We start from the raw sequence: 24,245 nt of genomic DNA on the forward strand, positions 1-24,245 counted from the left end.
GGAGTTGGAGTTTTTTAGCTTTTTTTCCTTTTATATTTAATCAAAGTATACATTTATATAAAAAAGTTTTATCTGAGAGAAACCTTATATTTATTTTTTATTTTTAAACCAGCTAATTAACTCAAAGCAAGCCATTTTACCATGTTTTATTGAGTGGGCTCTCTAAATTAGATTGGGATAATTACTTCTGCCTGACAAACAGGGGTATACAGCAGAATGTTGTTAATTATCCTCAAGAAGGCTCTGATATCCACCTCACGTTAAAAAAAAAAAAGTTATTCAATGTGGTACAGATCCTGTTTCCCAGAACTCAGAGTTTGCTAGGGACGGAGTGAGGGAGAGAGATCTGTGGAGCTTACATTTGTGATAGCCTTGGTGCACAACAGGGAGCTCCTTGGACACTATACCTTTCGTCTCGAGTAGATTTTGACAACTCCCTGGGGAGAGACAGTGCGATTCCTGGCACCAGTGGGCTAATTCAATTTACTTCAGCTGCATTTGCCTTGTCAGAATATTCATGAGGTAGGGAATGAGATCCAATGCCACAAGCAGACAGAGCAGTCAGTTAGAGAGGGAAGAGGGAACCAGAGACAAGACTTCTTCTCTTGTAAAAGGAGTATTTTCAGACAAGGAGAGAGACAGAAAGAAACCAACAAAACAACACCACCAAACAATGTAACTTTTCATTCTACCTGAAGATTTGCTTTTGTGCTCTTAGCAGAAGCAGCAGCAGACACAGCAGAAGCAGCTGAAGGGCTGTGGGAGCTTTTGTTTCCTTTTTTTGACACAAAGTACTCACAATATTTTGCCTGGCTTCACTGATCGACAGCCTTCACTTGAAAGTGGAAGGTGTGAAGAGAGGAGCGCAGTGAACTTCTGAAGGTGCCAAAACTAACAGTGAAGAGCAACAGAAGAACATCATACAAGGTAATCATTATTTTTAAAATGGCTGTTTATAGACTGTTTGATTGAGCAATAATGTATTGTATATTATTCATTCATTAATCAGGATAAGAACATTCTTTTTTACAGATTATATTTGTGTATATATATATATATATAATCACAATTGAAGTGTTATTACTCAGAAATTACAAAAAAGATAAATAGAAAAATGTATGTCATGTTAAAAAAAATAAAAGAACGTACTTTTTTATTGTTGAGGGAAAAAATATGGTATTGGGACTGTAATTTATTTTCTTCAAAAAAACAAAAATAAATTCAAAAAAGTTTTTTTTTTTCTTAACTGATATAAAGGAAAACAGATATAGGAAAAGTTATTATTATTTTTAGCTTTAATTATTACTGATGATCACGTATTTAACGAAGGTGCAGAAGAGAAAGCTGTGTGTGCATTAATTAGATTCCATATACTTGGGAACAGAATAGTCTGTTTCACTCAGGAGTTGGAGAATGGGTCTGGCTGCTGGCAGACTACACTGTAACCAAGGCAGCTGACATGAATAAAAGCCAACAGGGACACTGTTATTTCTATTTGTCACCCCCTGAAACACACACATTCTGCCAACCACTGTGTCTTACAGTGGATAAAGATTTCATTGTTGGGTGGTGTGACTGGAATCATTAAGTATCTATCTGTACAATCTCTGAGGCACACTATTTAACCTCTCTTAAAGTGTCTGGGGGTATTAAATCTGAAAATCCTGAAAAATGCAGGAAGAATTGAATGGCTGGATCCACTCTGAAAATCTAACACGACACACACACACACACACATAAAACGATATGGTATTAAGAGTAAGCTGAAGGTGAAAAGAAAGAAATAATAAGGAAAAAGCACATAAATCTGTGTGTAAGGAATATACTTTATTGGAGATATTACTGTTACTTGCTGATACTTGCTGGTAACTTGCACTTACTTAAACTTGTAAATGAAATATGCACGGTCAGTAATTGCAGTAATCACCCCATTATTTCATGCTTTCAATACTTGAATGAGGGCTGTTCCTCAATAAAGAGAAAATATGTCACAGACACGGCTGTTCAAAATTTAATGCAATGGTGGAAAAAAATGGTATCCCTTTAATGAAATACCATCATTTACATTATGAACACAAACTCATTTTGACTTTCAAATGGAGTCGCACTGACATGCTAAAGAAATGAACCAACGCCATCAAATATTGGCAGCCTTTTAAGTGGGACACCTTAAGGAGCCTATACAAGTTAATCAGTGTTATATTTTCAGGTTCATTGATCACAGGGGAAAGAGCAGGCCACATATTAATTATAAACTGCCGGGCATTTCAATGGTCAACAGTTTTAAATGCTGACATATAGTGTTATGTGAACCTGTTTGTTAACCTTCCTCTTTTTGATTACATTACATAGGCAGCTGTGGAAAAAATGGTACAATACACAAGAATGAATGAGATATAACTATATATAAATATATATTTCAACACAATTTAGATATACACAAAATATATTGGCAAAAATGTACTGGAAGCTATAATAGTACTTAGTCTGTGCAGTGCATCCCATGTTTTATTAATCCTCTCAGGCATGGGCTCATTGAGGTGCTTAAGGGTTCACTTATCCTATATATTCCTCCATGCAGCCTTTACATTTAATTCCAGTTCAATTTGTTTGTTTGGTTCCCTTTTCCTGACTCCCTGTCCTATCAGATCGCAGTCATTCTCGAAAGGATTAAGATCTGGTGAATCTCCAAGCCACATTTAAAGCGGGCGATACTGTTATCTTGTAGTCATTTCTTCACTTGATTAACTCTATGGTAAGGGGCACCATCATCTCCAAATTGGAAATCTCCATCAGCAGCTTTCATCAACGGGGTCTCTGAGTGTTTTTAGGTGCCAGCCCTTGATCAAAGCTATGGGAAAATATATAGAGAACGTGTGCCTTTGGGAGAAATGCATCTCCAGTTATTGGCAGTTTAAGAGAGGCTCCATCAAAAGGATGATAAATGTAGGCATCTATCTTCCTGCTGCATTCCTTCATACTCTATATTCATTTTGGCTTCCAAATCAGCCACAGGAGGAATTGTCAAAGAAAATTACGTCCGTCCAGTCATCTCTCGTCCCGTCTCTGTATTGGAGATCAAACTGCAGGTGCTCTCTTCTATTTATCTTTTTCTCAAAAGCAGCTTTTTCACAGGCCTTCCTGATGCCACATAAACCTCAAAGAGAATTCAATAGGATAACACATAACAGCATCATTCAATAGGTTTTATTTGACTTTTACAAAGCAAGGGTGATGCTCAGGTTGTCCCAGAACTGTACAGCAAACCAAAACTGATAATGAACTTCATTCCCTTCCAGTAATAGGAAAGTATACAATATATTGAATTAGCTTGGCTTTCCCAACATGCAGCCTTAAAAATAATTGTTTCTTATATTTAATCCCATACAGTGAATTTAAGAACTGGAATTTTTCATTTTAAATTGTGATCTATAATCTATATACAACATCTATGAAAAAAATATGTTTGCATAGTTCTGTCCCCTTCATAGTGTGGTATAGAAAAATGTGTTGTTGAATTGTTATTTACAAATTGAATGGAAAATGTACATCTTTTTCAATAATATATTAGAATTACCAGTAATGATACCCATACATATGATGTGATGATTATGTTACACAATCGTTTTCTAAGCTCCTAAAGTGTTTTATGTGCTTATAGAACATTTATTTCAACACTGTCTTGCCTCACAGTACAACTTCAGTAACGTCTACAATTTCAATCAAGACCTTGTGCCAATATTTCAAGGACCCTTTTGTATTGGTCTTTCATTTAGTTGGTTCGCTACTCTTTCTAGGGTGGTCCAGTAAATTATGCCACCACCACTCAGGATTATGAAAGTAATCATGTTCTTTATTTCTTAGTCAGGCTCTCAGGTAATGAATCCATTTAAAACGGGCAGTTGCTTAAGTAATAGAGCGTACACCTTGCACAGAAATTAATTTAAATTGATTTTCTCAGACAAGCTTTTGAGTAGAATTTTTATCAAGTGAGTCCACATGAAGGAATCAATTTTGAAAATGAACCTGATTAAAAAGATGTGGCGTCTCCTCGAGCCAAATTTACCCCTTCAAAAGAGAGAGAGGGAGGGAGAGAGCAGTTTATATAAGCTCTACCCTCTCATTTATTGTCATGCATTCTGGCTCTCCTCACACTTCATTAGCTTTCACTAGGAACTCAGGAGATGTCATGTAACAACAACACTAATGATGTTTAAGTGATCACAAGTCCTGAATTTCAAGCAGCATTCCAGATTATGCTCCCTATTTGGTCAGTTTTTTGGAGATAGGAGTACTAAAAAATACATTACACTTACACACATTGTACTTGTGGTTACCCTTAAATGGTGAACAAGGAAGTCAGCATTTATTTTGTATTATTATCAGAGCAATTTATACTTAGCGTTTCTGCTTCTGTAATGTTTGCTGTGTAGTAAAAGTAAACATCCTATTAGTCTTTCAGTGCCAAAATGTGACTATCCAGTTAAAGTAATAGTCACTATTAATGATACTTTATTAAAAAGGCTGAGCTTTTTTCTTATTCTAAAAGACAAACAAACACATAAAACATTGAATTAAACCACACTCAACAAATGCAAAATGTTTCAGGAAGCTACAGTACCCTGGATGAACTTTAAGTTGAGGAAGATGGAAGGTAACTGATCGTAAATCTGCCATGAATTTCTAAGAGATTTTTGTTCCTTTTCTTCACAGCTTAGGTTGTGTCTCTCTCTCTCTCTCTCTCTCTCTCTCTCTCTCTCTCTCTCTCTCTCTCTCTCTCTCTCTCTCAATTCTGGAAACAGTCCAGTTCTAGGGAGCTCTCTGTCTTTCAAAATGCCAGCAAAAGAGCAGTTGGATTTTGAAATCCCCACAAACATAAATAAATAAATAATACAATATGGAATAATTCTGTTTCTTCTGCACTTCTGAATTCTTGAATTACTTATTTAAATATTGACATCCGTCACATTAGGTGCCCCTTTTTAAATAATTGACCATGGCAAACTGCCACCAGCTGAAAACACAAGGCAGGATTGGGTACAGAGCTATTGGTATATTTACACTTTTAATGCTTCGGTGCACTGTGTGGTACTCCAGAATGTGGCATTAATGTTTCAAAATGGACCACAGTGCTGGTGCAATGTGATGTATGAATGTTCCTCATACCATATTAAAAGTCATAGATAAGCAGGCACTTTATAGTTTATACCTGTAGGACTCAAATGATCTCAGACATTTCAACTCAGCCTTGTCACGCAAGCAAGTCTGAGCTCAGGTTTCCCTCTGTTATGTACACTTCAATTATTTGTGCCATTACGCCTTCCAGTTTCCATTGAGTAAGATGGTTAAGTAGTAAAGTAATAGTATATTATATTAAGTATGGTTAGGGAATATTTGTATTTGTAAAAGTTATATTTTATCGATTGACAGAATTCCTGAGGCAGTAGAAATTCTTTCTGTCTTTAAAACATGTCCCATAGCTCATACAAATAAATTGTTTTAAAGATGTATTTAAGATAAGGGATTGCCAGAGCTTAATATTGAAATAGTTGGATAATATATTAGATCGAAGTCTGCTTTTATTAATCCAATCACTGTTCATTGTCAGTTACTGATGAACACATGGTAATTACTGATTAGTGCAATTATAATACATGGTGCTATTAAAACAAAGGGAAGAAATATTTGACTAAAGCTAGCCTTGAAGAAGAGTTCAAACTGATTCTTGTACTGCTGAAGCACATACTCACATAACCTTTACTGCATGATAAAAGATATTTCTTTGAAAAAGAAATAAAATCTATTTTACTTTATTATTGATGAAATCGTTCACCTAAAATCAATATAGCAACACCAATAGCCACAGTTTGAACCTCAAAATGGATAGTTCTCCTAATTATGATGGACATGTAGAAAGAGATTATCCATGAGCAGCTATGATGTTTTTCTCTTCAGAAGGCCTAGGTTAAAATCCATATGATAGGTTTGCCTTCAAAGTGATTCCCTGTTGATGTGTTTCTTGCTGGGATGGTTAGAAATTGGAAGTTCCCTTGACTTGTAGTCTTTGTTATTGTTGTTGTTCTCATAGTTATTTTAAACTGTCACCCTTTGAAACACAGTTATCTGCTTCAAATGAACTGAGTAATTCCCCAACTTGAATCTGATGCCACAAGGAAAACAAGAGGTTTCTATTCATTGTCTCTGTTGAGTTTTTAGCCGAGTACTTGCTTGCAGTGGTCATTAAGTAATCCAGACATTAAAAAATAATTACACAAATTATTTGAAAGCATTACTGATATTGAGTCATACCTATGCACATGCAACCTCTGGACATTATTGAGCCATTAACATGTAAGACCTAAAATAAATACTAATGTTTGTTTACTGGTTGTATTTGCACATTATCCACATTATTGAACATTTTGAAATATACTGACTTGTACAATTATTTTGTTATTCATTTTACATTTTGGTATGTTAACACAAGTATTTTTTTGTCAAATACATTTTGTACAGAAAGACAACAACAGGAACAACAAGACTGGTCATTTCCAACACCCTTTTAATTGGTAGTGTCTCTATTCTTGATATCACTATATTCCCATTGCATAACTCAACTAGTTTATGACTTACGCTCTGAGCAGTCTAGAAACTTCTCCATTATTAATCATGATATAAATATGGAATTAATGCAAGTTTACAGAACATGTTTGTTCTGTATCTTGTATGTAAAGGTCTCATTTGAATTGATAGCTGGAACCTATGTCTTAAACATATTAAATAATGCATTTAAATATCTGAAAATGGCTACAGTCTGTGTAACAAGTTACATTATTCATATGTTTTCAGAATACATTAAGTTTGTACTTCTGAAATACATTTCAAAACCACATTGGGGACAGGAGACAACACTGATAGTTAATAAACTAGATTTGTATTTATCAAATAAGATAATTTAGCATTTCATCAGTGAGATTACAAATCACATCTCAGAATGTTATTTACTCCATGCTGCCAAAACGCAAATAAAGGCAAATGTGCCCGCAATCCTGCTGAGCTTAGGATGGGGTCTGTCCGCTCAGCTGTCAGTGATATCTGCTGTTTGTTTAGTGGTAGAGTCAACATCTGGTCAGACATGCATAAACATCCTGCACTTACTGCCACACTGAGCCTTTTACAATGTCATTCTTCTTTTAATTTTTTCATCATACTTTTGGTCAACAAGGCTATCTAATCAAATGCAGACATCTTATTTTTCTACCGACTATACATATAAACATATTTGCCCATTTCAAAATGCAACAATATTGATCTGAGGAGAAATATCATCAAAGGTTTGACAATTTTTGTCTGTTAGTGACTTATATCTTCAGTGGAGTGACAATAGTCTACATGAGGTATTTGTTAGAAACACATTTTTAAACCTATGGTGAGCGAAATATAATTACAGGCACAAGTTTCAAGTTTGACATATGTGTAGTTAATAACAATATGTTTTAGTTAGTTATTTTTCTGCAGTGCAGGAAATAAAGATTAAACTTTAATCTTACAAGACAAAAAAAAAATAATCAAACAAAAGACTGCATAATACATTTCTGCCACTATTGCCAAGACATCCCCATTAATCCTGGTCAATCTTATTTCTAGCAGACGTTGACCTGTAGAAAACTGCACCTGAACACGTTCTTTGTGAGAATAAAATATTTAGCTAAAGCATTTTCTTTACAGAGCAAGAATCATAAAAAATAAGTTTCACAATATATTGTAGTGCTTAAAAATCAGTAGAAGGATCCGTACCTCTTAATCAGCATTGACCAGGCTTGTGGTTAGTTATAACTTTAGTTCAGATTACAAAATACATACATTAAATAACTGCAATCAGCTTTACTTTCCAAATAGCAACCAACTACACCCTGGGAGGCAGATACTTACTGGAAAGCTGGCACATCATAAATACCTACTTGCTATATAGAAAGACAGGGTTTTGACACGGTATCTGTATGATAAAGGATGTTTCTCTTTTTGAATTAGGGAAGTGTCCACAAGAAGTAATGCAATTCAGGGTTATGGTTTTCACCTGAATGTCATTATTTTCTCATCACATGGATTCTCATTTCAAACATTGCAAATGTCAAGAGTTGCAGAGATTATATAGCCGACAGAAATCTGAAGTCTGCAACTCTTATGTGCGTGTTTTTAAATCATGAGCAGGTTGAGAGAGAAAAGATTCCTATACAGGCAAGCCAGTTTGCTTTGCTGACCTGGGGGGATATAATAATAATAATAATAATAATAATAATAATAATAATAATAATAATAATAATAATAATAATAATAATACATCTTATGACATGTTCATATTCTGCATAGTATACATATTATATTTGAATGTCCTATCACTAAAAAGCTAAAATGAACATAATGTATAATTATTCTATTCACAGTTCTTTATACAATGTTTTAAATCAGGAGTGTAATATGTTGAACAATGTGCAGTTGCTTGAGGGAGGCACAGTGAACCTTGGGAGGAAGAAGTCACTGTTTCAGATTCTCAGCTCAATGAGCAGGGTAGATATTCCTTTAAAAAAGTGTTTATTACAGTATGGACAGAAGCTGATGAGCTCCAATTTAAACCAATTACACTGTGAAACCATAGCATTTAAGAAAGAAAAAAAATGAATTTCTGACTTTCAGATGTCTTGGGAAAACTGTGTTGATGGGAACACAATACAAATGACTGAAGCATGAAATAATTGCATTTCATCAAGAATTAATTCCTAGCCAAAGTATGGATTATTAGGGTAATATATCAAAGAAGATTTACATTACCTTACACCTGCTTGAAGCATACAGGTATATATCTTTATTTTAACCTTTAGGATATGCTAAATGCCTCCATAAACTTTTTTGGAGATTAACCTTATGCTAAAGGACTTTTCACCTCCAAAAGAAATCATAATTGCAGTGATGGCTGTAATCTAAAATCAATTACTTAAAAAACTGTGCGCTATAATTCAGATCCGGCATTTTTTTATTATTATTATTTTTTTATAACTCTGCACTACTCTGTTTCATACCATCTCAAATGATGTATGTATTTATTGTTGGAATGAGAAACCACAGAACAGTTGTGGTCTATGCTGTATCATTAGCTATTTACACAGTAATAATGCCTTCACTTCAATGCAGTGAATCAATAATAACTCCTGCAGTGCTCCAGCTGTCCAAGATGTATGTGCAAAATGGGGGTGTTTGTTGCTTTCTGACATGTTTTTCCTTTGTTGAGTTTCAGCCTAGCTATGGAAATGTCAGCATGCTGTCTGCAACCTAGGCTCCTGATAATATACACATAGATACAGACTTTGTATGTATGAAAAAGATGCATGTAGTACATTTAATATATTTTAAATGAGTTCTACTTCTGGATTAATACCCTATCATAGCAATAGTAATGTAACAACAAACAAATACTAAAATACAAACTATTCTAATATCTGGCCTTAAAGCACAGGTCCCACTAGTTCTAAAATCACAGTTTATGTCTTGTTATAGTGTATGTGTAAGAGACATGCCTCTCTTCCAGATCGAGCCCATCATATAAGCAACTTTTAAAAGTGTAAAATTGAAACTTTGAAAAATTGCCGTGATTTCCTTTCCAGGCCATCCCAGATGTGCTGTATGGGTTGAGGTCAGGACTTTGACAGCATGATACTGTTGGTGCATTATTTGTTTTTAACACATTCAGATATGCTTTCTACTAATCTGCTATGCATGTATGGGGATACTATTACTCTGAGGAACATACGGATCATATGTCACTGTTAGATTAAAGGTATATGAAAGCTCCCAGAAGCACGAGTGTAGTAGGTTGTGCATCAGGGCAGAAACCATTTGGATAATAACTGACTCGGAGCTTCAGAAAACAAGAATGAAAAAAATAAAAAGTCAGTTTGACATTCATCAAATCAAGGTCTGAAAACAATACAGTATATCATTAATATAAATTCCTGTAAAGTGGATATTATTTTGGCACAGAGAAGAGCTTACAGTCCTTAGGGTAGGGCACTGGTGTCAAAAATGTGGCAAGACAGATTGGTTCTCCATTTGGCATTGTCTGCGTAGGGCAGTGTGACTAAGAGCCCTGCCAAGACAGAAAGCAGCTGAGGATAGGATATATACTGTGCAGTATGCCCGAGTTTCATTGAATTGACAGTAGTGACTGTATTGTGGTTTTCCTTGAGGCAAACATGCTACCTACTAGACTATCAGTGCTGCTATTAGTTGACTTATGTTACTTTTATAGACGTCCACCTCCACAAAATATAAAAATAGCCTGTGTGGAAGGGAAGTATGGACCTGTCAAGAATGATTTAAGGCCCAACAACTTCTTCATTACCTCAGACATCTTTTTTCATTATCTCAAAGGTGCACCAAAATGAATGAGCCAGGTTGTTTTTTAGGGCACTGTTGAAATAACATCTCTGCCGTGCAAGCTTCCTTTCAAAGCAAAGGACTGCTAATTTGTTGCAGAATTTATTTTTGATACATTAAAATAAGTCTCATCCAGTGAAGACAGAAAGCGGAGAGGGGTCTTCTTGGAACAAAGACAGCAGCAAGAGATTGTGTCTTTCACTGCTGGTGAACCATCTGAAGTGATCATTATTCTCATATTTTATGGCAGTAAAAGTTTCCAAACTTGTCACTTAAGGTATGAAGTTTTGTCTCATAGATATACTGTATGTTTTTCTAAAAATAGTTTGGGAAAGCCAAGACAATATAAAAGCATTAAAGACTGTCACAGTTTTATACATGTAATTAATGTTTCAAGATGTTCAGCAATACCACCTATTGCAGTGATTATGAATTGCATATTTGGGAAGAAAAATGACAAATTTGAACAATGACTTTATCATCCTAATCACCATGGCTATAGTAATTTTCTTTGATCTGGAGATAGTTTGCAGGTAGGTTGCATTCTTAGACAGATTGATTGATGATATTTGCATGCTATTTAGTGACACTGATATAGCAATGGTCTGCATAAGTTCCATAACTATGGAAATGCATATATCATCTAATAAATATATTACATATCATATGAAAGCAATGTAATCAGAAGTGATTGATTTTATCACTGTATAGTGCTACTGCTATTTTTGTAGAGGAAAAAATGGTAAAAGACTTGCTGTGAATTAAGTGTGAGTGAGTAGGTGTGTTTTTGAGCCGGATGGAATATGGGTGTAGGATGAGAAATCAGTTAACATAACTCTCTGTGTATATGGCAGTCTTGTCAAATAAGCTTCAGCACAATTCCAAACTTGAATGAATAGGATATATGGACTAGTACATACAATATAAGTCCTCATTTAAAATATACTGCATCATAGAATCTCATCATTGTCATTTGTCAGAATATTGTGGTTGATATTATCTTTAAATACAAATGTGCGTACTATTTAATACATGCTAGTAATGGATTAGTTTAGTTCTCTTTCTATACCCGTTCTTGCATAATCCATCCTGTGTACCATTATTGGTAACACATAAAAACATTACATCCTTTAATACGATGGAGAATATATCTAGACAAAAATCAACTAATTAATATTATACACGTGTAACTAGCATACAAGACATTAATTTAATCCAGACTTAGACTTGTCAGTCAAAACCATACTTTGATGTCTATATCTGTTACCAAGGTTATAGTCATTGTACATTATGTAAATTTCAATCAAACGTCTGTCCCGTGCTGGGAAATGAAAAGCATTTAGGATTCTGAGTTCAAAAAGTCTTGGCTTTGAGCTAGGTTCCTCAGATATACAATTCAGATACACAAGGCCTCAGATGTTTTGAAGATTGCAGTATACTGATGAAATATGTATATCCTGCAGATCGAAAAGAGTTTTTAAATACTAGCACAGTGGGCAAATGTGTGATGTCCAATTTAGGAAAAACTGTTTTTTGTTGGTTTCTTTTTGTTTTGCTGTACAGCACTGAGGTATTCAAGCCCCTCTTGGATTTTCTGTATTTTAAAATATCATCCTTTAAGGGGAGATGGTAACAAACAGACACAAATGTCTCAACCAAAACACTATATTGCTATTTTGTTAAATTATTATTATTATTATTATTATTATTATTATTATTATTATTATTATTATTTTACTTATATTTAAGAACACAATTTCACATTTATGGCATTAAATATTGTGAAACACTCTAGATTAGTGGTTGCATATTGCATATACAAGTGCTTTATAATTTGTAATATTCTAGTTAAGCACAGAATGAGTCTCAATAACCTTTTCCTACTTAGCATGCACTAATGATTAATTGCAAATGGTAATTCCTTCACATATATAACACTTGACTTTATACATTTGCACTTGTGTTTTAATAGATGTGTTTATTTATCATTTAGAAACTACACTAAAGTGTCACCAATTTCTCCATATTTCACATATCTCATTTGGGAGTCTACTGCCTTGCATCGTCCTCTCTGAATATTGTCAATCCACTAGAGGTTGAAGTTCCAGCTCACAAACTCACCGAAAGGCATGTAATGAAATATACACATTCTAAAGACCAGGACAAACAACACATTGTAAAGAACTGGTTATTTTATACTTGGGGTTTGTCCTTCATTGATTGCGAAAGAGAAACTGTGTTCCATGAATTCCTGTCACATCGTACTGCTTACTTAATTCTCAGGCTAATCTATCACACAATCTCATCAAGGATGTTGATGCAAATCTGTGTTGATAGTTAAGGATTATGGTGTAGTGGCATTGATCTACTTTTTCATGTTATTTCTTCTCATTTAGTTTTGAGCTTCTATTTTTTTCTGGAATGCTAAGTTAAAGGACAACTATTGTAGTTTCTAAAAATATGGTTGATATGACCTCATGTTTTGGCAAGGGTATATAAGTAAAGTAATTGGCGTCATATGAATCGCATTCTTCATCACCATTGCCATGAGTGGCAGGGCGGAAAACGAATCCTATGCTTTTGTAGTTTTTTTTCTACCCTATTTCACAGTCCAAGAGGTGAGCAAACAACACATTCTGAAACCCTGAAACTGAACCCCTTTAGCCTTTTTGCAACTGCCTTCATTTTGGTGACTTAATGACTTAAACATATTAACATAAGTACTGAATGTGCTAATATGTTAAACTACAACTTTAGGACCTATAAACCAGATAATATATATATATATATATATATATATATATATATGTTATAGTTGTTCAGTAATGATCATAACAGGAATCACAACATAATTAATCACAGCTAGATGATATGTATATAAATTGATAAATTAACTGCATAACATAACAAAACCATATGGCAAAAGGGTGCTGTCTTGCTTGACCCAAAATCCTAAATAAAAGGCATAGGTATTATAACTGAAATATTCTTCCTAGCAGATAGAGGCTTTCAGTGTGACTGCTGGAGTCATCCATTATTTTGTCCAGAGCATTAAACTCACAAGCAATTAAAAAAAAAAATGTGTTGGGTAAAAAGTAACTTTAGCATGTCCACTACTACTATTATACTTATAATAATAATAATTATGTTGAATGTATAATGCTTATATTTCTATTTGAGAGAGCACTGTTTAACTGTGAGTGAAAGAAGAAATGCACAAAACAGGGCAAAAGTTAGAAAAGGTGTGTGATGGCATAGAAAACATTTAACATTGCTGCTATGCTCACGTTAATGAAATAGTCTTTCATCCATTGGGACTGTGCAACACTAAACATGTATGGTGCATAGATTTAGGATTTATTTTCTGGAGTAAACAGTGGTCTAATTAATGAAGACTTACTTCAAAACAGTGTTTATTTCGTCAACGAAAACTATGAGTAAAATATTCGTCAACGACCTATATTCAGTGATGATAACTATGACGATAATGAGACGAAATACTGTAAAAAAAAAAATGATGCCTTAGAATGCCTTCTAATTTTCACTGACTAAAATGTGACGAAACGAAAATTAAACACAAGACTATTGGACATAAATTAGAGTATTTTGCAAGGCAGCTGGTCAGGGAGCTGTTTCATCATCTAATCATAATCATGCATGCCTAGACTCGGTCATCGTGTTCGTGTAGCACAGCTTAATGCAGTTCTGTGCAGAACCGCGAAAATCTGCGCAACAGAATGCGAATGTACCCAAACGTGTTTTTCGCTAAACATTGAACACGCTTGATGTGGGTTAATGTATTGGGCTTAACGTGAATTTGATACAGACTGTGTGAAGTTAACTGTATTCTCTTTTGTATATAGGACTGGTAAGTGCAGGTCTTGTAATTAGTAAAGTTAGGATCTAATTGGTTAACTTATAAGTACAGTAAGCCACGTTAAGTGCATACAGCATGAAGCGCAATTCACGATTGGCTACAGTAGGGCTTAACAATATGCTTCTGTTTTTAATATCACTTTAAACATGCAATATTTTGTGTATCAGCGGGGAAGTCTTTGAAACTGAAATGTTAATGCAAAAGCCATTTGAAATGTTAATATTGTCAGCAGATGTGTGTACTGGAAAATAAAAATACAAATGGCATGATTATATTTGCATTTTTACCTAAATAACACGTGCATCAATGGAAAATGAAAATACAATTGCGGGATTACATTTGCATTTGAATAAAGTCCACTATATGCTTCCATACTGTTCTTGTAACTCTAACTCTATTTCAAAAGAGACTTCAAATTTAAAAAAAAATGAATTACAGAAATTGGTGACCATGAAGTTTACAATAGCTGTTTGTGACTTGATTTCAAATACAAGTGAATCAAGATTGTTTTGCATCCAACTACTAATTGATGTAAACATCTTGCATCAGTCAAAATACATAATGGTTATAATGTAGTCATAAAAAGACATGGACTAAAATGACTAAAATTACATTGACTAAAACTTGACTAAAATGACATGAGTTTTCGTGGACTAATATTAACTAAAATTAATTAAATATGAAATTACTAAAATTTGACTAAAACTGATAAGCAAGACTAAAACTAAATCTAAAATAGCTGCCAAAATTAACACTGTTTCAAAAAGGAGGAAACCACCATTATTGTACTATTGTTCCCAAAGGTTTCAGAATTCTCTCTGTACATCATAACTTTTGTGTCTCTTAAAGTGAAACCTATTTTGTGTCCAAAATGTAGTTATGGCAATACAGGTTAGTGTTTCTCAAACAGCACAAACCTGAATTGAAAAATAATAGATACATTTTTGTAAATGATTCAGTACAATGTATGATTAAGTACAAAACTAGATTGTTTAACCACATGAAAATGAAAAACTAGATACTTTCTTTCCTCTAAATGTCGAACCATGTATTTTTAAGAAATGCAATTAATTTCAATTAAACCCAAAATATATCAATTTTATTGATTTACATCTGAACTCATGTTTGATTACTATTACCTCTACATTAATCACATTTAAATTAGAGCTGTTTTGAAATCTGCAGCCAGTAAAGAAAGAATTTGAAGATGAAATAAATGACCCACTCATGATTAAATTTCTGTTCTCAAGTTCTCATTCAACTGAAATACAATTGACTATGTTCTGAGGAAACTTCATTTCATCTAAGAGCTGACCAAACGTAATTAATTGTAATGTTTTGCCCTGAACAGATAATGAGGGAGTAGGCACAGTAGGTCTTGAAGGATGCATTTTCTTTTTTTTTTTTTTTTTAATCAATCATCATTAACTGATTCCAGCTTGGTTTGAATTAATTCTCACAAAGTGTCATTTAAAACTGTTTGTAATTTAATGCAGGGTGGTAAAATGTATTTTTAAAGACACTGTGATGTTAGTTTTAAAAACGATTATACATCAATGCCATTATTTGTTTAAAGCAGTGCAAGAAATAAATGTCCTTTACCTTTAATTTTATATTGGCAAGAGACACCTGTATTTTAGCTTAATTTTGAAAACGCTTGACATCACATGGTAAATGCAGTACTGGAAAATATGAAAAGGCACACAGAGAGAATGAGTTTAACAGAAGTATGTATATTAAAAAAAAACACAGAAGAAAACAAAAGAAACAAAAAATGCAGATTGCAATTGTTCTTATAACCTCTGAATTACTGTTCAGTGTTCCATTATTACCCGAGGACAGACTTCATGGCAATGCCCAATGAAAAGGTTTACCATTCTCTTGTACACACAATCCCACGTTTATGTGGCCGTCAGATGGGTTTAATTTGTGAATTCTACGCAAGTAATTGGCAACTTTCGGATTATTCATTATTAACAAGAAAAGTTAAATTTTTCAAGCAGATCTGACACATTAGCAATGCAAAACATCCTTACACACAGCAGGCCATGAAAACAGCCAGGCAGTCTTCTCTGGTCAAGGTCAAGTGGTTAGTGATTATTACAACAAGCAGCTTTATGATCATCGAGAAGGAGGAGAGGAGAAATTAGTTATTATCAATTTCCCATGGACTGCCTGATGTATTGGTTGGTGAAATAAGCCATTTTCTTGAAACAGAGAGAATGGGGTTGGGCAATGGGTGTGTATGTTTGGAGGAAGTGGGTGGGTGGCAGGCAGTTTGCATTTATATGGGAGGATAAATCAGAGAAGGGTTATTAAGCCAAGGAAAGGAAATTGTATCTCGTCAGTGCTTTCCGTGGTAGTGGTTTTAATAATTTGATCTCATAATGAAGACAATAGACTCTCTATGCACTTGTCAAGACACCAACACTGCCTTAAATAATACAGTGCCATAACATGTTCTTCGTTCACATGAGAAAGGAGCTCAAAGCCATTATAGTGCCCTAACCAACCTGTTGAGGTGTGTACGGTTTGTAAAGGATTTTCCCAAAGGGATGTAAATGGAAGATTCTTTGGGAACAGTACACGCTGAACAGCATGACAATTGCTTTGACGTGCTCAGGTGAGACATGGTAAAATTTGTTTGAAAAAAAAGTACATCCCAGGGGGTTATTTTCTACTCTGTTCCTTCACTGAATAGTTTCTTTAACATGTCTATTGATCTTCTGCCAGCTGGGGATCTGAAACTTGTACACATATAACATTGTGTGTGTTATGGTAAAATGGCAAATATTAACAGCAAAGAAAAAAGAGAGAGATTAGTCATGTACTAAAATACATGCGGCTCACAGTCTAGCCCAACTGCAATTAATCTCCTGGTGTCTGTTTCTGTGTGGATAATTAAATTTCCACCTTAGCTTTCTGTCCTGTACTGTTAATACACATAATTAATTTCATTATTTTTCAGTCAGACTGTTCTTGGCTGATTAACGCTTCCAGAGTGGTAGGGATAAACGCACTGTAATTATTTGTTACAGTTGATGCTCACTTAAAATTAAAACTGGAAAAAAAATCTTTCAGTTAACTTTCTAATATTAAGGGTGTATTCCTGAAGCTTCTATAGCCGATAATGTTTGGTGAAAGAATTGAAGTAAAAGAGAAAGGTGACAAAATAAATTAAATAATTAGAACTGATCTGTTCAAATCGTGTTCTGGTTTAAAACTATTCCATAAGCTAAAAATTACACTTATACTTCAGAAAAAAAAAAAAAATTGTAAACTATTATTTATTCTAAAACTTACATGCTAAATTAAAAAGTAATGGATGAGTAATGTGTATACAGTAACTGTTTTAATTGTTCAAAGTACTTTTATAAAATTGATTTATATTCAATAGCCAATGTATATTTTTCGTCTAACATTTCACACTATTTTCACATTACTGTTTACAGATATAGATACACAGTCTTGATGAGTAATACATTCATCCCACACACATATGCCATTTAATTAAACAGAACAAAATGGTAAGTTATTGTACTTATATCTTACAGTAGCACAAATATAGAAACATAAATACTTTATTTTTAGTATAATACATAAGGTTTTAATATGCATTTAATTCACTCATTATCTAACATTCTACAACCTAACAATAAAAATTTAATTGACATGCAAAAGGATTCTTAACTATTTTCCTCATTAATGCAAATACAAATTTCAGCCATCAGTACAATTTCTTTCATCTTCCTCGGTAGTGACCACAAAATATAGATAGCTATAGCACATCCATTGACTTTGACTTTAAATATCAGCAGATGTACATTATGTCAGCTGAGTAAAATACTGAATATGTTTTTAAGACAAAATTAACACCCAAAACATCTGCATTCGCCTTATTTTTATTTTTCGTATGTTACTAATATTTATTTTGGGTGACTCCTCGTTTGCAGGGGTCATCAACCCTGGTCCTGGAGGGCCAAAGTCCTGCAGATTAAATCACTGGCACTCACAGGACAGGGAAGAGTCGTTCAATTGGTTTTATTAAGACAATAAAGAGCTGAAATAGCTAAGAGCTCAGGTGGCACAAAAACCTGAAATCACTGCCCCCAGGACAAGGACTGGAGCCCCCTGCTCTATGGGTTAAAAATCAAATTACTGCCTTCTGATTGACTTTAACAAGCAAGACCAGGTGGCAGTCAAAAAATAATGGCATTGCCTTTTTAAGTGGAAAGGCATCATACTAAAAAAAGCAGAGCACCTGAAAAGCATTACACATTTAAGAGGTGCTACGACACTTACAGTGAGATGATTTCAGTAGGTGTTGACATGATTATAATGTTCTTTCCACTCAAAAAAATACATTAAAAAGGAATAACCCAGCTGTACTGTGGGGATTAATTTACTCATTTAAGGGACAAATATATGCAAAATAAACTATAGTTTACCCACAGCGGGAAAAAAAATCCTCTTCCTCCATAAATTACAATCCACAAGTGGAATATGTGACAGGTAGAAGTGCAATATGAAACAGGTAGAAGTCACATTCTTATGTTAAATACATATGTTGAGGATTAAGGTCATGTTAATTCCTGAAAAGTACCAGCACAAAAAGACTTCTCATATCAACAATATTGAATTGTTCAAGAAGTCTATACCAACTACCTAATTTGCTGAATTGTGAACAGCAGTTTATAAAAGAACATTACAGCAATACTTGAAAAAGCAGGACATCAATAGAGACAGTAGTGTAATACTGGGTAAAACTTTTTTTTTTAGCTTTAGTGAAGTGTAAAGTTTGGAAAGAAAAGTAAAATGAGTTACACAAAGCAACCAGCTCCAAAAATATACTTGCAAAACTGAATTCTAATTAATAGACTTGTAAGTTATTTATAAATGTCCTTTACCTTTGATTTTATATTATCTGTGGTGGCAATGTCATTGTTAATAGTATGGCTTAGTATGCTACTTTTTTTTTTTTTGAACTAGTGTTTAGGGCTTAATTGACACAGTAATCGTACACCAGGTGCAGAGAATAGTCCTTGAACAGTAGATCCAAGGGTCTAACCGGAATTATCCAGAAACCAAGGGAGAGAAGAAAAAAAAATGTTTCTAAAAATAAGGCTTGTTTTTATGTTTCATTGTATACAAATGATAGAACTGCTTAATCCTCATTGAAGGAGTTGTCACTTTTACATAGTAGTGTATGTGGCAGTGCCTTCACAGACTACAAAGCCTTGTCTTTTTATTAAACAGGAAGGCAGTCCCCTGATTGTGAGTCCCACAGTAAGTTTTTTTTCAGCAGCGATGTAATGAATCATCACAGGTACTGCAAGTAAGCAAATGGCTTGTGAAAGACTGTCGGTGTGTTCCTGGGACATGATAGCATTTCTGTGTCATGGATGGTAATCTACTATGACAACAGCACATTTACTTTGGATCATTTCCTCTGACATAGCTGTTGATCTCAGATTTTGCTCTTACTCTTGTAAGAGCAAGAAAAGAAGAGGTACCTGGAGGCATTACCAGAGAGCAAAGGAAGGAAACCATTCCAGTTGTTCTTTCTCTGCTGGCAGGGCTCCTGTAATAATTGTTGAGACAAGTTGTCTCCCTGTTACGTGAAGCTCGGATAGAGCTATGCAGATCAAGTAGAGTACCTAAAAATTTGAAGAGCAGCTTCTTGTGGTTCCCAAGCTCAGAGCCTTTCAAGACAAAGCTTGTAATTAAAAATGCAACAAAGCCTGTAATGCTGGCATTGTTGCTGCATAATAAAGTACACTTTGCAACACACTAACATGTACAAAACAGCCTGGCATACATTTGAATGCAGACATCACTGTGAAATACCTCATGGTTTCTGAGTCAACCCTACTGAAGTGTACCGGTAATCCTGACATCTAAATTATCATCTAAGATAATTAAAATATAATTTGAAATGGATGCAATCTCAAATGCATAGGCCTTTCTTATTTACATGCCTCTTCCTGAAACAGTAACATGTTCTCCCATTCTCAATTTATGAATGAAGGAAGACTTAGCCGTCTTCATAGAAAATACAGTACATTTATTTTATAATTATTTGTTATTATTAACAAAACAGGCTTGTTTTAAGTGATAAGGCATGTGTGTTTGGTTATGGTTTATAGCATAAAAGACTATTAGCATGTTATGCTAGTTTTATATATATCAAAGGCTTATTTATTGTTTCCATGCTTTGTTGTGTGCTGGAATTTAAAAAATGGCCAACATTTAAAGATGTATCATCTAGTTGCTATGAGTAAACTATCCTCCAATAAATACCTGATACACATAATGTCAACAGAGACTCAGTATGGGTCCATTCATTTTCAGGCCATCATATAAATGATGACGTGCACCTACTGTTAATTGAGATGCAAGGTAAGAATGTATTGTATAATTGGTCTTTGAGTTAGAGCCATGATAAAGAATTAATATTATATCTGTTTTTAATTATAAATATGAAGGTACTTTTATCATTTTTTTTAAATCTAGGCATATATATTTATGTGGGTGTGTGATGGCAACAAATACACATCAAAGTAATTACTATATTAGTAAAATGCTTTTAATTTTTTTTTTAATCAAAGTATTATTTAATAGCGTTCTTGTTTCAAACAATGTAATGTAGAGTAATTTCAATAGATTATAAGAATTGTTATGCAGGCCAGAGAAAAAGGCACAATGTTTCTCTATTATACAACTAATATAGTTTCAGAGGGATTCATTTATAAGATAAAGAAAATGCTATTAATTTTGTGGGAAACACATATAGCAGGATCTGTATCTTTATAATGCAGAAATCAGACTTATTGTTTCCTTATTGAAATGATATCTGCCATTCTTTTCTGAACACTGCATCTCTCATGGTGAGTCTATTTTCAGTGTCTCCTTATTTCCAAACACTCCCCTGCTCAGCATTTAAGTTAATTAAACATACTGCAAGAGGTGCTCTATATAATTTAACTTTACTAAAATTGATTTCTGAAAGCTCCAATTGAAAGCAGGTAATTTTTCTAAGAGCATTTTTTCAGGTGTTGAGACAATAGGTGACAGTGGAGTTTCACAGTTTAGAGTTTATAATGCCTTGAATCCTTTGAAAATGTTTTTTGTATTATGCTGCAGTCTTTTCAATATATTATTTATGTCTTGTTTCCCTACAAAAGAAACAAAACCATTTTCCCTCAGCAAATGTCTGCAATGAAAGATGTACTGTCTTTCTCTGATATGCAAAAGCTATGATCAATTTTAACACATTCCCCATTTGAATGGGCATCTCTTTTGCATCTGCCTTCCCAGAAATTGTGTTCAATGTTATATGGTCTTTTCTGATGTGAAGAGGTAAATTATGTTACTGATTTATCATTATATTTGTATAGACTCACACATTCATTTTCAAATAAATAAGTAAAAACCTTTAGTTTTCGTATGCAATATGAATGCTTAAATATTTGTATGGTAAAGCAATGAAGACAGACAAAGAGGTCTAGATATTACAGATGATATTAGATGTTGCTAACAGTTTTGTTTTTAAAACAAGTTGTCAAAGTCTTTGAAAATGCATACAATATATAATTATAATTATTAGGAAAATTATGATACAAAATATTAAAATACTAATTATTTTAAGATGTATAAACATGTATCTTCTGTTGTTTATTTTAAATCAATATAACTTTATAAAGTAGAATGTTGTTCATCACTTGTGAGTATCACAACAGATGTAAAGTATAAACAAGGCCCTAAAAAGATCAGATTAAAATGAACAAAAAACACTTGGCGACTTGTCATGTCAGACAAGCTACTGCTGTGAAGCATTCTTAAAGAAGCCAACTAAAATTATGCAGCTAAATGGATCTACCATTTTCAAAACTTTATTCAAGGAGAGGGGGCCTAGTCTGTCTGCAGGGAGCATGCACTTTTTTGTTTTTTGACTAAACTTTGTGCGTTTGACTAATGTTTTTAAATTACTGAACATGACTGATTAAAAACAAACAAACAAACAGCTATGCCATCTCTGTATGTGAGGCGACCATTTTCAGTTTTGCGAACATTTCATATTTCAATGATTTTCTCATCATTGTTTGTTTTATTATAACTAGGCTGTGTATAACATTTCGCTACCTCACTGTAAAACTAGACCATTAAATGAATTCACATGTTATAAATAAAAGATTCCCTCCTTACACACAAATACCCTTAGAAACAATACAAGTACATGAAACAAAGATCACAGCTGGGATTAAACCACCTGCAAACATAAAAACAGACTGTACTCACTGGCGGCTTTATCTACTGTTAGATGGTACTTTCTTCTATTTGTAAATATTACTGCCCTCAATTTTCAGGCCAGTAGTTTGCCATTAGCTGGCTGGTAAATGTTTTAATTTACCTCTTGTGGCTTGCATTGCCTTTCTCCCTACCTGTCCATTTCAGAAGCATACAGTGTATCTACTGTACAACCAGGTAAAGTAACGCTCTCACCCACACTCCAGGATTTAATGTTTATTGTAATTTGATGCAGCAATTCACCAGTTTGTAATCGTAGTTCGAACATGTAACGACAGATTTTCAAGAATCGATGCATTGCTTAATTATTTAATCTCTCTCTAATATATGTATGTGTATGTGAGTTTCAAAAATTGGTGAATGTGGACTGTTTTTAGACAGGAGCTGCTGTCCATCCTTCCTTGACTGGATAATCTGATATATATATGTGTGTGTGTGTGTGTGTATAAGTTGTGGTTTAATGGTGAATATTCACGGATTCACCATTTGTGGGAACCATTCAGGGTAGGCAAGAACAGGCTGACTCTTCTCCTTTGTGAGAATGCCGCGGGTGATGGCTGTACCACATGTGGAACCCTAGGGCTTTAAAGGGCAAGAATAATCACAGCTTGCCAGTATGTTGGCAGTCTAACGGGGGGCTTGGGACACGGCTGATTTAATTTTGGACTGGTTCCATGTATGTTTTGTCCGAGAGGTAGAAAATACAGACTTCAAAAGACTGCCCTTCAAAGTGCTCCTCATCTTGGACAATGCATCAGGCCACCCACAGACTCAGTTTGACCATCCTGATGTGGAAGTGGTTTATCTACTGCCAAACACAACCTCCCTCATCCAGCCGCTCGATCAGGGTGTGATGGCTACTTTCAAAGCTTATTACCCCAGGGGCACCTTCGGTAAAATTTGTAATGCATTGGAAAATGATCAAATGCTCGATGCTAAGAAGTGCTGGAATGACTACGATATTGCTAACTGCATCACTTAAATAAAGGCGTTGATGAATAAAGCAATCAACAACCAACTCCTGTTGGAGGAAGTTAAGGAAAGAAGCAGTCAGTGATTTGTCAGTGAAGAAATCAAAAGCATTGTGACAATGACCCGTGACGTTGGAGGGGAGGGTTCTGAGTGATTGTCTGACGACCTATTAGACCTCGTTACAAATATTGAACATGAAAACTAATTTCAATTGATAAATACTAGCTGAGCTCTTCAGGTTCAGCAAACAACTCACTGACCAAATGTTTGACAATTATCCCTCTATGCAACAGAGTTTGAAGGAAACTGAAGTTGCAATGTTGTGTAGCCGGTGCAGACAGAGCTCCTCGCTTGAGATTGGATCTGCGCCACACAAACGCTCCTCCTCCACTCCGCAGCTCAGCAGCTCCACCCAGTAGAGTGATAAACCCGCTACACCAAAAGACCAGGTCTCCCAACGCTGGAGGCATATCACTGGACTGATTTACAGAGGGGCTACATCACCTCTAACAAGCTCATGTACATGATGAACCCCGTTATAGTTGCCTTACCAAGACAGTAATAAGGACATACAGAAAAAGGCTAAAAAGCTTCCTAATACGATTTCCTTTTGGAAAACCTCCCCTGTCACTCCTGTCCTCTGGCCACTTCTTCTGCT

General features: G+C 34.4%; 1 protein-coding gene across 1 annotated transcript in view; it reads left to right on the forward strand.

Moving 5' to 3' along the window:
* The first annotated feature begins 370 nt into the window (after positions 1–370).
* Positions 371–24,245, forward strand: part of LOC136768241 (cadherin-20) — a 55,296-nt gene continuing 31,421 nt past the window's right edge. Inside the window, exon 1 of the mRNA XM_066722338.1 lies at positions 371–927. The gene's annotated coding sequence lies outside the window, so the exon portion shown is untranslated. The remainder of the gene's footprint in view (positions 928–24,245) is intronic.

The sequence above is a fragment of the Amia ocellicauda genome, chromosome 2 (assembly GCF_036373705.1).
Source record: "Amia ocellicauda isolate fAmiCal2 chromosome 2, fAmiCal2.hap1, whole genome shotgun sequence".
Lineage (NCBI taxonomy): Eukaryota > Metazoa > Chordata > Actinopteri > Amiiformes > Amiidae > Amia > Amia ocellicauda.